This window comes from Silurus aristotelis (genome assembly GCF_946808225.1).
Source record: "Silurus aristotelis genome assembly, chromosome: 1".
Lineage (NCBI taxonomy): Eukaryota > Metazoa > Chordata > Actinopteri > Siluriformes > Siluridae > Silurus > Silurus aristotelis.
The window spans coordinates 18,108,562-18,121,063 of record NC_139574.1 but is presented as its reverse complement, the minus strand read 5'-3'; positions in this window follow the sequence as shown (position 1 = coordinate 18,121,063).

Sequence of the window (12,502 nt, the reverse complement as noted above, 5' to 3'; positions counted from 1 at the left end):
TGTTACTATGGCAATAGCATCAGCTATTCTTCCTTCCTGAAATGTGAGGTTGGGGGAGGGCCAAACATTCTACTATGACTTTTGGGTGGATGCATTTGGGCCAACACTGCATTCGGTATCTATGGCAACATGCTGTGCAAACCCAGCATCAGTCAAATGGACTGAAGGGGTAAAAAAGATTTCAAAGAACACTCCTCAGTACTGAAATTTGAGCCAGTGTGAGTTTGAAACAATGAGAATTTGTTTTATTTAGATTGTGTTAAGGCTTAAACTGCAGCTCTATGGTTCAATATGATTTGGTACAATTAGAAAAATAAATTCAATTGAATTACACAGTTTATAAAAGTTTTCATTATGTTTCACTGTTAATTGTGAAAGCTTTTTGTATTCTGTGTTAGTTTTAGTATGTTATGGAAAACGTTTTAATTGGATTTTAGTCCTTTGAGCATGTTTAGCTTTAAAGTAATTTTACCAGCACAATGGAAGTACACAAATAATTAATTTTTATTTACTCAGATTTCCCTGTGAAGTTGATTTTACATTTTCCAAAAAAACAAATGCATTCATTTTCTTTGATTTAATTCTCTCTTGAACGGAAAAGCAGATATCACTTTACAAATGCATCTTCTTTTTCCTTCTCATATGTTTGCTGCTATTATCCTTAAATCAGATCCCTCACAAGACAGCAAAATAAAAATTTGTGATTTGTTGGGTTGTCATTTGGTACATTGACACTAGCTAGTTGGCATTATTAGCAAAGCAGACATCACACTATATAGAAAGGGGAAAGACATTCAGGATTAGCCTAGTAGTTTAGTTAGCTAGCTAACTAGGCTTTTCTGAATTATTTAATTTACATTTATCATTATGGCTCGCACATATTGGGCACATCCCATGTATTGTTAATGTATTAGTTCAGTGGACAATAGTGTACATTAAATCAAGTCAAGTAGTATTTTATTGTCATTTATTGTCATTTCAAGCAGATACATTACAATACACAGTAAGCGGAAACAACCTTCCCCCCAGACCAAGGGGCTTCATTATGCAGCATAAATTAACAAGATCAACACAAAACACAGAAGTACACAAAACTAGGACACTTTTAAAGTATGTGACATTTAGCTAAAAACAACATAAGGCAGTCTGTTCATTAACATAGTGTGTGTGTGTGTGTGTGTGTGTGTGTGTGTGTGTGTGTGTGTGTGTGTGTGTGTGTGTGTGTGTGTGTGTGTGTGTGTGTGTGTGTGTCCTGTCCCTTTTGTTTTAAGTAGTCAAATGGCTTGTGGAAAAGAAGTCTGGACATGAGGATCTGAATGCTTCAGTACCTTTTTCTAGGTGGCAGGAGAGTAATGAGTGTGTCTATCAGCCACAATGCTGTTGGCCTTGCGGATGCAGCGTGTTGTGTAAATGTCCATGAAGAAGGGAAAAGAGACCTCAATGATTTTCTCAGCTGTCCTTGCTATCCCCTGTAATGTCTTGCGATCCGAAATGATACAATTCCCAAACCAGCTGGTAATGCAGCTCCTCAGGATTCTCTGGTCCTTTTGTAGAATCTTGTGAGGATAGGTAATAAGGTTGGGCCTTTCTCAGCTTTCTCAAAAAGGGCTGGGCTTTCTTTGTTATGGAGCTGGTGTTGAGGGACCAGGTGATTTTTTTCCACCAGGTGAACCCCAAGGAATTTGGTGTTTTTGATGATCTCCACAGAGGTTGGTGTTCAGCAGGGATTGATCACTAAATGTCCTTCTGAAGTCAACAACCATCTTTATTTTATCAACATTCAGAGACAGGTTGTTGGCTTGGCACCAGTCTGTTAACGTCTGCACAATATCTCTGTATGCTGATTTCTCATATTTATAGGAAAGGTTAAGTTCAAGTATAGCTGCTTTATTTATAGCAGTGTCCAGATAGCTGATCCATAATTAAGCGTATATCTTCTGAATTATGTATCAAGTTGACTGGTTGTTTAGGAAGTTCAGGCAAAAAAAAAATTAAAAAATCATGCTTGATGTGTCTGATATGAGGCGCTATGTCAAAAACCAGTCGGAATTGTTTTAAAGTCATTAATGCCTTTCCAAAGCAGTCCAGTAAATCTTTAGCCATCTAGTCTAATCAGTGCTTACATAATTAACTAACATAACATAATTAACTAGTTACCAAATCAGGAACAAAGAAGTATCAAAACATTAAAAAAATCTTAAAATATAGTTCTAGGAATTCTTCACATATGAGTACAGTGCAGTTTGGATCTTTGTGCATTGTTTCACTGGAGAAATGTGAGTTCCTGAATGAGTGCACTCAAGCTGGAACAGAAGGTCAAGTTTCATTATGTTACTGCACAGGCAGGTTGAATGGGCAAGTTGCAGAACTGGGTAAGGCAGGAAGGCAAGAAAAACTTGGACAGGATTTTGCTTGGAATTGAATGCAGATTTCAAATAACAATGAGAAATTGAGTACAGGAAATATGTGTTTGACAAGGCCATGATTTATGTCTCTATTTGTGAATAGGCATTGGTGGACTGTCAGGGTCAGCAAGGCCTTCTCTGCTGGCCTAAAAACAAAAAAATCAGAAGCACTGACCTACATTTACAGCCTAAATTCTAATATTTATTTATATAGTTTAATAAAATTTTATTCTTTTTTTTCCAACAGTTTATTCTCTTCATTTCATAGTGTTACTCTTGGCTGCACTGCTTCCAGTACGTGTATGTGTATCTTCGATTTTTTTGGTCAGATTTCAGCCTCTATGTGCTGCCATGTCAATCTAATCTGCCCAGGGCCTTCAGAATCAGTAGTGCTGGCCAATGTAACTTAGACTATATTAGCAATGGGTCTGTTTCTTTAACCAATCAGATTTCAAATTTGCCTCACAGAATAGCATCAGCATTTTTCCATCTTCGGATTGGTCCCTTGGTCAGAGGGAAACTGTTACAGCCAAGTTCGACTAGCAAAACACATCTGTAGTGCTCTGCACACATTAATACATCTGAGTTCAACTTTTTAATAAACACAATGGCTTACGGAGGAAGAGAAATTGATTTGGTCTCGGACATACTTAAAAATACATTTTCAAGAAAAGCTTCACATCCTAAGGAGGTCGGCCAACCCTGAAGCTAGCTAGCTTGTCTCAGCCTGGGAAAGGGTTTGTTTACCATTTCTAGACCAGTAAATATGAGCGGTACCACTGGCTTACAACCTCTATTATGTAAGTATCATTATGAGTATGCATCTTTGGTGAGTATTTCTAATGTTTTTGTCATGTTATTAGACAAATATTTATTCTGAACTGCTCCAGATGATGTAGGTGGCACAGTTGCAGTTGTAGTGTAGAGGTTTGAAGCTTGTTTTAGTAAAATGGTATTCACCCCCAAATGCACACTGCCTCCCTCTCTTTAATGCCATGTGTTGTTATATTGTGTTTTTGTATAGTATTGATGGTTTCTATAATTGCAACGTGGTAGTGGTGGTAATAAGTGGTGGATTAAGTCGGGTACGTCCCCACTGAAGGCCCAGGTACCAAATGCACAGCCCGCCACTGTGAATAGGTGAATTTATATTTTAGAATTAAAACTAGTGTTTGAGGCTTGTCTGAAAAAATGTTAAAGAAGTGGTCTTAATATGATTAAAGTGCTTCTAATCCTAAAATGCCAGTGTGACAGTCAAGTCAAGTCAAGTTTATTTCTATAGCGCTTTTCACAACAGACATTGTCTGACAGCAGGAGGTGGAATCAAATGCTCTGTAAAAGGTAAATAGAGTTTTATTTGGGGTTGTAAAAAATTAACAAGAACCAAATAAATATAACAAAAAATGTTAAAGTTAGTCCTGAATGTGAAAAAAAAAAAATGATCTGAATGAGTATTTAATGCAAAATGTTAAATATGTGTAATTGTCGTTCTGAACTTTAACAGAATCATGAACATACAAGGTCTTCAGATTTATCATCAGTAAAAGAAATAAAGGGAAATGACATACTGCTTTTTATTACATTACTGTAAACTAGACTAGTAGCACTTGTTATGATCCCTGGTTAAATACATCCTTGTCATTGCATTGCAATAGTATTAATTTTCTATTGGTTGCATTTTACAGCAATAAAGAAACAAGAATTCTGCAAGTTGGCCTTAACATAAGCATAATCAGATATACTAATATTTATTAATATGATTTTTTTATTGAATCTTTTTATTTAAATCACGAGTCTTGCCAGAGAAATGCTGTTTTATCTGATACAATAATAATATATTCTTGTACTGAACAATTGATTTAGTAGAGACCCGTTTTATTATTGTCTTTTCTTTGTCTTGGGTTGGAACATAAATAGAAAACAGTTATACTGCTGGGACTCTAAGCTCCACCTGGTGGTAAGATTGAGTTAAAACATAAATACTTTAAATGATGTCCTGAGGGAGAGACCTTTTGCGGGACGGATTTGCAGTCCCGCTCCCGCAAAGTTTTGTCCCGCCCGCAAAACCCCGCAGGTAAAATGTCCAAGTAGTTTTATTTTCAATGCACTGACTGCTTCTTTTGTACTAGTTTCACTTGCATTCCTTTTGAATATTTTTTAAATGAAAAAGAAACGGAAAATTATCAAACGTTTCATTTTATTTAAGTTTGACTTTTTGTGTCAATGATGAACATCGACATGAACAAGGAACTTTTCAGAACAAAGAACATCAACTGAAATTGTATCTTATAAAATACAGGCCAAGGTTTTGTTATGATGTTCCTTTCTTTAACAATGAAGTATCTGTAGCACTCAGTGATTCTCCTCTGTCTCACGCTTCAGACATTGTGCCTCAACCCAGTCCCACGGCATTTCGTGATATAGTAACGAAATTTAATCTGACCTTGTGCCTGTAAATCGTTTAATTTTATATTAGCTGGCATTGTTGCTTTTGTGCAGTAGATACCTAACAGTTTATTTTGTTTTTTTTTCTATTTCTGTATTCTTGTTTTTGATATATATATATATATACAGTACAGACCAAAAGTTTGGACACACCTTCTCATTCAGAGAGTTTTCTTTATTTTCATGACTATGAAAATTGTAGAGTCACACTGAAGGCATCAAGGGGTATTTGACCAAGAAGGAGAGTGATGGGGTGCTGCGCCAGATGACCTGGCCTCCACAGTCACCGGACCTGAACCCAATCGAGATGGTTTAGGGGTGAGCTGGACCGCAGAGTGAAGGCAAAAGGGCCAATAAGTGCCAAGCATCTCTCGGGGAACTCCTTCAAGACTGTTGGAAGACCATTTCAGGTGACTACCTCTTGAAGCTCATCAAGAGAATGCCAAGAGTGTGCAAAGCAGTAATCAAAGCAAAAGGTGGCTACTTTGAAGAACCTAGAATATGAAATTTTTGAGTTGTTTCACACTTTTTTGTTATGTATATAATTCCATATATAATTCCACATGTGTTAATTCATAGTTTTGATGCCTTCAGTGTGAATCTACAATTTTCATAGTCATGAAAATAAAGAAAACTCTTTGAATGAGAAGGTGTGTCCAAACTTTTGGTCTGTACTGTATATACGACCATTTTTGCATGATTTTATTTTCCCACAACCAGCACACACATGAGTACATGTGTATTTTAACGCCCGCACCCGCATTCACCCATCAAATCTTGTCTCTATCCTATGCTCAGTGCTTCACCTCCTTAAATTTATCAATTATATTTATGTTGGCACATCTGTGATGCGCTGCTTCTAATGCTTTTGGTTGGTGCTGTATTTTTTGTTACTCCCATGAGAAATTAGCAGGCGCCAGTTGTGCTGACATAAAGATACCCAAGAAAAATGTCTTAGACAAAATAAATAACAATTCAAATTTCCATTTGGGTTCTAAACTAGGGCAAGAACCTCCTTAATTATTCAGATTTTACTAGAGAAAGCCAGTGTAGAAATAGAAGAGACAGCAAAATACTGGATTTCAAGATACAGAATGGAATGAAGATCTATGTTGCAGTTACAGCAGAAACTCCACTCAGATACATGGACCTACAAGATGACAAACACAATGGCATTGATGGTGGTATTAGTCAGAATGTTGAATCTTATCTGTTTGAGGCAAATGCACAGATAAGCAAGACAGACCGCAGGACAGCTTAAAAAGCTAAAGCACTGCTGCATCAGTCTCTTTACATAGAGATGGAACGAGGACTATATCCTTCTGGCAGCAGCATCATCAGGATGTTAAATGATCTTGGGTTAAATCAGTTAAAAACTGTTAAATAATGTAAACTACTTAAGTCAACTAGAAAAGTAATACAAATTTGGTTACACAATATATCAAAAGTTAATTATAAAGATTTTCTAGGGGGAGTTTTACTTTTACTTCCTACTGCCACAAAATTGCACTGTTAGAGTTGTGTTGGGGGTAATGTTTAAGTGATGTTTTTTCCAGCACAATGAATTTGAAAAAAAAAATAATAATATCTATATGTCAGATGTATAAAGGCAAAACATTTGAATCAAAAGCAGTTTTACTTCTATATTTATGCTTTAATTTTCAAATCCAATTAAAACCCGATTCCAAATAAGTTGTGATTAAAACAAAATGCAATGATGTGGAAGTTTCAAATTTCAATATTTTATTCAGAATACGACATAGATGACATATCAAATGTTTAAACTGAGAAAATGCATAATTTTAAGGTGAAAATAAGTTGATTTTAAATTTCATGGCATCAACACATCTCAAAAAAGTTGGGACAAGGCCACTGTGTGGCATCCCCTCTTCTTCTTATAACAGTCTGCAAACGTCTGAGGACTGAGGAGACAAGTTGCTCAAGTTTAGGAATAGGAATGTTGTCCCATTCTTGTCTAATACAGGCTTCTAGTTGCTCAACTGTCTTAGGTCTTCCTTGTCGCATCTTCCTCTTTATGTTGCGCCAAATGTTTTCTATGGGTGAAAGATCTGGACTGCAGGCTGGCCATTTCAGTACCCGGATCCTTCTTCTACGCAGCCATGATATTGTAATTGATGCAGTATATGGTCCTGCATGGTCATGTTAAAAAATGCAAGGTCTTCCCTGAAAGAGACGACATCTGGATGGGAGCATATGTTGTTCTAGAACTTGGATATACCTTTCAGCATTGATGGTGCCTTTCCAGATGTGTAAGCTGCCCATGCCCCACGCACTCATGCAACCCCATACCATCAGAGATGCAGGCTTCTGAACTGAGTGCTGATAACAACTTGGGTTGTCCTTATCCTCTTTAGTCCGGATGACATGGCGTCACAATTTTCCAAAAAGAACTTCAAATTTTGATTCGTCTGACCACAGAACAGTTTTCCACTTTGCCACAGTCCATTTTAAATGAGCCTTGGCCCAGAGAAAACGCCTGCGCTTCTGGATCATGTTTAGATATGGCTTCTTTTTGACCTATAGAGTTTTAGCTGGCAACGGCGAATAGCACGGTGGATTGTTTTCATCGACAATGTTTTTTGGAAGTATTCCTGAGCCCATGTTGTGATTTCCATTACAGTAGCATTCCTGTATGTGATGCAGTGCCGTCTAAGGGCCCGAAGATCACAGGCATCCAGTATGGTTTTCCGGCCTTGACCCTTACGCACAGAGATTGTTCCAGATTATTACTGTTGATGATGATAACTCCATGCTCTTTGCAATTTTTCTCTGAGAAACTCCTTTCTGATATTGCTCCACAATTCTTTTTTTGTTCTGAGAGACACTGACACCCTGAGAGGCTCTTTTCATACCCAGTCATGTTGCCAATTAACCTAATAAGTTGCAAATTGGTCCTCCAGCTGTTCCTTATATGTACAAATGTACTTTTCCGGCCTCTTCTTGCTACCTGTGCCAACGTTTTTGGAATGTGTAGCTCTCATGAAATCCAAAATGATCCAATATTTGGCATGACATTTCAAAATGTCTCACTTTCAACATTTGATATGTTATTTATTTTCTATTGTGAAAAAATATAAGTTTATGAGATTTGTAAATTATTGCATTCCTTTTTATTCACAATTTGTACAGTGTTCAGACTTTTTTGGAATCGGATTTGTAAATTTACAATTACAATTTTGGGACTTGCCTTTATCCAGAGAGACTTAAGGGTAAAGGGCCTTACACAAGGTCCAAGGATTGGCAACTTGGTCATGATGGGAGTTAAACTCACGACCTTCCAATCAGTCCAACAACTTAAAACTATGCAGTAGATAAAATATATCCAGTATGTGCATAATACATTTCATTAATAGTAAACACTACACTATATTGATGTGGACATTGTCATGTTTGACAGATTGGCATCTCAGCGTTATTGAACAGAATCCAGGAGAATCCATGTCCTCTATGGCTTTATTGATGTGCACTTTTACTTTCACTCACATTTATATAGTAAAGTGGATTATTGCCATTTAAAAAATGTGTATTTTAGATTGGCATTGAAATATTTTTTACACATACATTTACCAAATGAATGTATACCATAAGTAAGACAGCACTGCAGAAATCTGATAATATCCATTATATATATCATGGGTAACATCAACAGTCTTTATAGTGACATATTTCTTTCCAAAACAGGAATTATAAGCCCCTGCACATTGTTAAAATGGCATACCACAAAAAGGAATATGGCTTTAATAAAGCCAAGGACTGAATTGCTTAAATATTGAAACTTAAATTTGTCAAAAAAAAAAAAAAAAAAAAAGAAGATTATTCACAAAATATGAACATAACTCTCAAGCAGTAAAAAAGCATAGAGAAAAAAATCTGCTATTAAGTCCCCTCCTTGCTGAACAGTTATTAAGATAGTTTGCAGCTTTTCCCCATGTTCATAGTAAAAATCATTAAACATTTATTAAACATAAGAAGAATAGGATGGAGAAATGATAATACTATTACCCAGTTTTATTGGCTAGTGTGTTAAGCACCTTTTACTAATTTTCCCTAATCGAAGTCTGGCAGACAGTTTGAGCCAACAAAATGTTTTACAGTACATTACCTAATCTAATTAGCTCAATTTCTTGACTTTCTGCATAGAAGTTCATATCAGTGGAGTGATGGATTTAGCTTCTCTAGTAACGGACAGATGTGGGGGTTTTTTTTTTTTCTTTTTTTTTGTGTGTTTTTACATTTCGTGAATATCATGGCTTCAGAATGCTGGATACAGGACAATGCTACATAATGCTGTGATGTGTGTGTGTTTTATTAACTCTCTGTTTCTCATCGTAAAGAACACACACATACTTGTTCAGCCTCTCTCACCCATAATAAACATTATAACAAAGACATATGAAATCGTTTTTTAAGCTGAAGTTTTATATAGGTATATATATATATATATATATATATATCTATGAACACCACTATCACACAATACAAATCCACTCTTCACCACAGTTGGAATATACAAAACTCATAAAAGAACAGCATCAGGTCAAACAACAAGTAAAATTCGTTAAAGCACTCATTAGTGGTATCCTCCCGTCATTTGGTTTGTCTATTGGCAAAAATTCAGAGTTGCTCGTTTGAGTTTGCTCCTTTCTTCAAAGTTCAGCTCCTGTCTTTGGACATATTCATTGCACTGTCCCTTTTATGACCTATAAGGTTTTCATGTCCGAAGTCCAATCCACTGCTTGCTTTCCGTTCAGTCTGAACAGTCTGAAGACTCTTGAGCCCAGTGGAAGAAATCTGCATTCGTGCAGGAAGGAGAGCAGTGATGCTACAGCTCATTCTCCGAGTTAAATCCTTGACAAACTCTGCTCTCGTCTAGGAGCCTTCCTTCGCCTCGGGACTCTCTGTGGGTGTAGGGGGCTCGTCTGTGCTAGGAGACTGTGCTCCTGCCGGCCCATCTTCAAAAGAGAGAAAGGAATAGAATGGGGAGGGGTTCTATTTAAAGCATTTGTAAGTAGAAAGAAGAAAAAATGATCTGGTAGCAGAATCATATATAATAGAATATAAATGAGCTTAAATATTCTGCATGTAGGAATGAAAGCTGTATTCTATCTTTATTATTTTACAGATAAACCTCAGTGCTGTTGTTCTCTCTAAGGTAGGCATCATAAAATATTTTTTGTAAGGATACAGAGAATTTTGAAATCACAACTTTGCACTGCTGTATGAAGAAATCCTCTGTAATTGAAAATGTGTGTATGTGTATGTTAAAGCTTAAAGCATATTTGTATATACAAATGAAGGTGAAGAACGTGCCAAAAATTCAAGTGGTCATTGCAAACTGCTTTAGAAATATTTTCGAAAACAGATATATAAAAAACTTCAACTACACCGCTGATAGTTTTACTCTTTGTTTATCTCTTCTTTCAATTCATAAATATTACCAGTAAGAGATAGTTCAGCCAATTTAAGTGACAGGTCAGGGGGGACTCCTGCAGGAGAACCCAGGATGTCAGGCAGTGCATTGCGGCGACCAGATCGGCCTGACGAAGCGAAGTCCAGCACTGGCTCCAGCTCTGTCATCTCTGAGAAAGATAAAAGAAACAGGACGAACGTCAATCATTGCAAAACGATTACAAGAACCAAACGCATTGTCAGTAAATGGCACATTTTCCTGTGTGTATCACAACCACGCTAACAAGCACAACTAACCTGTCACCAGAGGGAGACAGAGCATTGAAATTTAACATATCCGGTATCATACCCTCACATTCTTTTTTTTTATTTTTGCAAGCCTAGGATATAACCTTCCCATGGGTCATATTATACACTAATGCATAACATAGCTCACTAAACATGGCTTTTATAATATAGTTTAATATAGCTTAATCTACCTAATAACCCTTGGCTTTCTGTCTCTGTCAGCAAGCAGTAACCATGGCAACAGCATGGAATTACCTATCTGCTACTGCATGGCAACAGGTAATCTCTTTTGACAAATTGCTCCCGGGTTGCAGCTCGGTTCCATTTTCTCCTTCGGGTGTGCTTTATTTTGGTAGTTTTTAACAGAAATTCTTTCTACCATGGTCTATTTGCGCCGTTTCGGCTATAGATCATGAAAAATATCACTGCTTTCCTCAGTGCGATCATCAAACATAAATCCCAGCCACTATGTAATATGTTCATGGTGCTGTTAGTGTACTCTCCTCCTAAGATGCACCCAGGAACTGCAAACCCTAAATCTGTACTAAAGCCGAAGAGGGACAGAGGGTAAAGGTGAACCTGGATAAAAGGTTGTAAAAATAAATGATTAATCAATTAGCTCAGCTAATCATGTTATTTCAGTGTTTCCTAATACAGGGGTCAGCCAGTCTATATTTGTGCTCCATTTCATTAATAATGCATAGTAGTATGATTGATAGATATGGCCACAAAAGCTGTAACTGTAATTCAGTGTTGCTGGTTGGTGGGTCAGGTAGATGATGCAGCTTAGAGTAAAAAAAAATTCCAAAACTAAGCTTGGAAACAATAATGACATTATGTATTAAAAGGAATTATTAGTGAGATACTTCTTTCTTGCAACTGTGTTATGTAAGAGTAATTTAGGAATGCTAATACAATGTTGAGCTATATAACAAAAGCCTCTATATGAATTAGTATTCATATCCATACTTTCCTTAAGTACCAATCTGTATTTATTGTCAAACATTATCTTAAAATTTTAATAAGGTGCTGTGCTCTGCCTTCACTGGAAATGTCACACATTTCAAGAGTGCATTTTGGGTGCAGGAATCACAAAAGTGTTAAACACTTTGCTGAGTGTCGAAAACATGAAAAAATAGAAAACAGATAGAAAAAGAAATATGCTAAATGAGGTGTGTGTTTCTGTGTGTGTGTGTGTCTACACGTTTCCACAATCTTATCAACAGCTCTTATACCATCATTCCCTCCCTCTCTGACCTTTTCTGCAGTTTCATCTCTGTATGCTAATAAGAGAACATTAGCTACAGCATATGATGTTTCATAAGAGTAAAGTATAATATACCGATAAGTATACAAACTCTATACAGTATCTATTCTAAATAGTCATATAAATATCTATATCTATATCTATATCTATATCTATCTATCTATATCTATATCTATATATATATATATATATATATATATATATATATATTCCCTTTTTTGTTAATTTGGTTTTCTATAGCTGGTGGCTAAGGTCTAATATGGCAGTACATCCACTGTTCAAATCTTCCAGTAGTGCTCCTTCATCTGTTGAATTTCAAGTAAAATTTGTAATTTAAAAGCGCTTAAACTTTTCCAATAGAGTTAGCATATAGTTATTACATAAACATTATTAATTTTGATTTTAAAATACCAAAAATAAATGTCTTTATAAAATAATGGCAAATCAGAGTTTTTTTAACAGCGCTTCCTGAACTGCCTCTTTTCAGGTTAAACCCTGGCTTTGTGCCATTTTCCTGAATATTTTGGAATGCATTCATTTATCAGGTCAGTATATCACATGATAAAACATTCCATTACTAGCATAATTAATGTTTGCCTTTCTAACTCATAATCATCATCTCTTCTTGTTTCAGTTTCTCCTCCTAATATCATTCTTCCTCCGGCCT